The 5,146-nt window shown below is 53.2% G+C and overlaps 1 pseudogene across 1 annotated transcript; it reads left to right on the forward strand.

The window, feature by feature from the left end:
- Positions 1–313: 313 nt before the first annotated feature.
- On the forward strand, positions 314–5,146 carry LOC149521404 (homeobox protein SIX6-like; annotated as a pseudogene). The gene is made up of 5 exons (XR_016347929.1): positions 314–1,336; positions 1,742–1,905; positions 3,219–3,383; positions 4,286–4,456; positions 4,883–5,146. The product of XR_016347929.1 is annotated as a homeobox protein SIX6-like (transcript).

A 5,146-nucleotide genomic window follows, 5' to 3' on the forward strand; every position in this document is an offset into this window, starting at 1 on the left:
GCAAATAGATATGCCACATATCTATTGACAAACACCCAACTTCCCTCTATTTTTCTCATTTTTGGAAACAAGTTTGACAACTCAAAAAAACCCCTTTATTATTATTTGTTAGTGTTAGTATTGAATCCCACATTTTTTTCTGCACTATAATTCAAATTTTTTAAGTTAAAGATTTCCCACTGGATCCACTTTTTTTCAAAATGTAATTAGGAATTTCTTAACTTAGAAATGGGATGGTTTGCTTTTATTTTAGATTTTGACTGTGGTATCTTCTTTCCAGATTGTATCTCATGGGATGTGAGATTAGGATAGAAATTTTTTTAATAAAACAACAAATTACAGTCCAGTTTACTACTTTGTTCTAATCTAAAAGTGCTCCTGGTCGAGACAGATCTATAGATAGATGCTGCCATGTTCACAGGCTTGCCACAGTCCTATCACTCTGTGTTCATCTCATGTGCTGGTCTCTTGCCATCACATATGGCTGAGCAAGGTGGTGGGAGGGGAGGGCCTGATGCAATGTTCTGCCTAGTTACTGGGTAGTGGTATTAACATAATTTCTGTAATTTCTCTCTCCCATCCTCAAGTTTGTCCAGTTCCCTTTGGCTGCCTCCTATAGGCCTCTCCCATAGCCCTGACCCAACACCTTGCCCTGTCCGTCAGTCCCAGCCCCAGAACCCTTTGTCCCATACTGATTCCCTCTTAAATACCTACCATTCCAGCTCCATACAAACCTGTCCCATCCCCGTTCCATCTCAGGCCCCTGCTCCCTCTTTTCTCCACCCCATACCTGGCACCAAAGTCCCCTGTTCCATCCTCCTTCCATCTTGTATCCACACCCCAGTCCCATGTGCAGCCCCTCCTCACACTCCCATACCCCACTCAATCTGATCCCCTGCCCTGTTCCCCCATTCTTCTTCTATACACCCCTGCCCTCTATCTCTCCATCCCATATTCAACCTTACACCATTCTCTGTCCTCACCCCATTCACCCTGTGCCCTGATGCCACTACCACTTTCACTCTTCCCCCCAGGGCAGGTAGCCCGAGTCTGCGAGGCCCTGCAGAAGAGTGGGGAGTTTGAGCGTCTGGCACGGTTCCTCTGGGCCCTGCCACCTGCCCTTACTTTCAGGTGCCACCTGGCCTCTCCTTGGGTGCCAGCCTGTCCCAAGCTGCTGGGCTCCCACACCTCAGTTCTTTTGGTACCCAATTGCAGCCAGGCCTCACCCTATGGGGCCCAAGGAACCCTGGGGGGTCTGGACCAGCACTCATCATGCAGGAGACAATCCTCCACCTTCCCGAAGAGCAACATGCAGCACAAGGCCAGCAGCTTCAAGGTGAGCAAGGCATTGGGGGTAGGGCAGGAGAGAGAGAGAGGATAATGATAGCAGCCTCTAAGTAAGAAAATAAACTGTGGGGTCAATTCCTGTCCCCATGAAAGTCTGGGCGATGATTCACCTTCCTCAGGGAACAGACAGTTGGGGACAACTGTACCCCTCCCAGAGAAATGTTCTGTAGGGACAATCCCACCCCCTCCTGTGGTGGGACAGACAGGAGGGGATAATCCTTTCCCCCCCAACCACTGCCCTGGGAATAGACTACAGTGATGCTTCTGTCCATCATGGTGGTGAATGCTCTGTATGGAACCATGGGGAGGCTAATCAGGGTGGGGCCTATGGGTCTCCCTGCTGAGCTGATCCCTCTGTTGATAACTGTCCCATTCCCCCTCTCTCTGTCCACAGGAGAAGACACGGAACCTGCTGCGGGAATGGTACCTGCAGGACCCCTACCCCAACCCCTCCCACAAGCGCCAGCTGGCCCATGCTACTGGCCTCACCCCTACTCAGGTGGGGAACTGGTTCAAGAACCGCCGGCAGCGGGACCGGGCTGCCTCAGCCAAGCACAGGTGAGAGGCCTGAACTGCCACAGGATCTAAGATGGTGCCTGCACCATACAGGCCCGGTGGGGCTGGATGGGATGGGAGACATCCATAAAGCAAGCAAGAGGTCCTGTGTCGCTTGGAGCAGAAAGGGGCACTGAGAGCGGGGCAGGGTGCTCAGTAGCAGGCACTGTGCTGTATCACAGTGAGGCTCCATATGGGGAGCTGTTCTTCAGGGAGTGGGACGGAGTGTCAGGGGGCACCATGGTTCAAGGAGAGGGATGGGGGCTGAATAGGAAGCTTCATGCTACATGTAGTAGGATGGCAGGTGGCTGTAGGGGATGCAGGGCTACAGGGAGCTGGAAGGAAGGGCTGCAGGATGCAGTTCTGCAGGAAGTAGCTTTCAGAGCTGGAAACCAAACTGAATTCCCTGGTAATGTGGCATAAGAACTTAAGAGCGTTCATACTGGGTCAGACCAAAGGTCCATTTAACCCAGTATCCTGTCTGCCGACAGTGGCCAGCACCAAGTGCCCCAGAGGGAGCGAACACAACAGGTAATCCTCATATGGTCCCTCTCCTGTCATCCATCTACAAACAGAGGCTAGGGACACCATTCCCACCCACTCTTGCTAATAGCCATTGATGGACCTAACATCCATAAACTTATCTAGCTCTTTTTTGAACCATATTAAAGTGCTTGTCTTCACATCCTCTGGCAAGGAGTTCCACAGATTGACTGGGCACTGTGTGTGGCTTTGCTATTCCCTCCACATACAAGTAGGGTTCCAGGGTGAGCCTGTTCAGGTTCTGTCTCTTTCCCCCTTGCTTACAGGAGAAAAGGTTGCCACCTGTTTCCCACACTGATGATGTACCACACCTCTCACACATGGGCTCAGGACACTTGGGTTCTGTTCTTTCCTCTTCCAGAGACCTTATGCAGCTCTTTATGCCTCTGAGTACTTACTCATTGTCCACAGTGTGCCCGGACCAATGGGAACCATAGCCTAGGTTGGAGTCTGTGCAGCATCCAGCACAAAGGGTCCCTGATCTTGAATAGGGGCTGGAGAATATTTTCAGAGGGGTAGCCGAGTTAGTCTGTAACAGGAAAAACTTAAACAACAAATAGTACTTTAAACATAGTTTGTTAGTCTTTAAAGTGCTATCAGACTATTTGTTGGATAATATCTGGCATAAGAGAGGCCCTTATTTTGGACAGTCTCTTTGCATGACTATAGCCTGGTACTTACAACATGCAGGGAAGGTTTGTGCTGGGGAGGAATTAATATAATTGAATGGGGCTTTACGTTCTCTGGTTGTGTCTTTAATTCCTGTCTCCCAGACTCCAGAAAGATTCATCGTTCCAGCCAAGTGGGGCTGCCCAGCCTGCCAGAACGGAGAGTCAGGACATCATGGGCGTGAGTGACACTCCATCTCTGCAGGAGCACAGCAGCACCCCGGGCAGGCAGAACTATCCCAGCTCAGCTGACAGCGACAGCAGTCTCTGAACAGAAGAAAGAGGTTACTTACCTCGTAACTGTAGTTCTTCGGCTTGCTCGTGTCCAGTCCAATTAGGTGTGTGCGGGCCGCGTGCACGGATCTCGCAGTACCCTTAGGGCCAGCAGGGAGCCCCCTGAGTGGCGCCAGTATAACAGCGCATATACACCCCTGCTGGCCCCTCCAGCCCCTCAGTTCCTCCTTCCCGCCTGTGCGGCAGGTGGAGCCTTAGACTTTGTCTTCCCTTAGATAGTCGTTACTGTGTTTGTAAATAGCGTTAATTTCAGTAGTTGCCCTGTAAATAGTTGGACACTAGTTACCTTCCCCCTCCCCGGCTGGGGAGGGGATGCCAGGACCACAGGGTTTTAAACCCTGCCAGTCCTGCCTCAAACCTAAGCCCTGCGGAGAGCCTCGTGTCTCCTGCTTCAAGTGCCTGGGAGAGGCGCATTGTACCCAAACCTGCAAGATCTGCAGGGGGTTTAAACCGAGGTCAAGGCGCGAGAGGGACTCTCGCTTGAAGAGATTATGAATGGAGTCCTCCCTGCAGCCTCCCGCACCGGAGGACAGTCAGTCGGCGCACGATGCCACTTCTGTGGAGCGGGAAGCTCCCTCTGCACCGACCAAGGCGAAGGCTAAGCCCTCCAGGCACCGGTCGCAATCTCCCTCGGGGAAGGGATCTAAGGACCGGAGGGGCCGTTCCCCTCACAAAACAAGCTGCAAGGTGCGCCCTAAGGAGGGGCACTCGGCTACTAAGTCCCATGGCCAGTCACGGCAAGATGGGGACCAGACCGAGGCCATACCGGCACTGGGGACAGAAGGAACCCTGCAGGATATGCAGCCCTCCACCCCGGAGGGACCTGATAGCCTTAGCGGCTGCTGACATTCAGGGTTCCCTCTCCCGGCACTGAGCAGGGCACTGGCCTTCCCAACCACAGGTCCCTTTGTCGCCAGCACAATTGTTATGGCAACGTCCCCAGCGACTCTGAGCGCGACGGAGATGGCATCGGTGCCGATTTTGCAGACTGAACCTGGTGCAGGCGCCGACGTTGACTTTAGCCCCTCTGGGGCTCCCAGCGCCTCCAGGTTCGGCAACAGCAAGAGCTGTCTCGGCGCACACAGCGCTGGATTCGACACCTCCCTTGCAGACGCCCCGAAGGGTGGCAGTGGCAGCGGGCGTTGAAATGCCTCCGGTGCAGGCAACGGCACCGCTGCTGGGAGCGTTCCCAGCGACTGGAGTGCCCCCAAGACAAGTGCAGGCGCCTGCGCACAAAGTAGCCCCAGTGCAGGCATTGGCACCGGGGTTTGCAATGCTCCAGCTGTGGGCAAAAGCACCACCTTCTGGAGCTACCTCGGTGCCAACATCAACACTGCATGCCACGGCACCGCTGATCAGAGCGCCCCCGGGGCTGGTAGCAGCACCGGTGTTGACAGCTTCCCAGGAGCACAGCAGCACCCCCGGCAGGCAGAAATATCCCAGCTCAGCTGACAGTGACAGCAGTCTCTGAACAGAAGAAATCTGCAACTGGCCAGGGGTGGGAAGGGGTCATGGATTTCCTCAGTCCCACCACTGCCCTAGGATGATATTCAAGAATGTGACCTGTAATGGGATCCATCCAGCACACACAGGACAAAGATTACCTGTATAAGCAAAGTCTGAATGAGCTTTCCTCTAACCTCTAGCAATGAGCCAACATGAAAAGATTTCAGGAGGGGACTGTATTTGCATAAACACACCTACTTTTCCTAGGCACACAGCGTGATGAAGCTGCTTTG

Source organism: Pelodiscus sinensis, chromosome 27 (assembly GCF_052426305.1).
Source record: "Pelodiscus sinensis isolate ZL-2025 chromosome 27, ASM5242630v1, whole genome shotgun sequence".
NCBI lineage: Eukaryota > Metazoa > Chordata > Testudines > Trionychidae > Pelodiscus > Pelodiscus sinensis.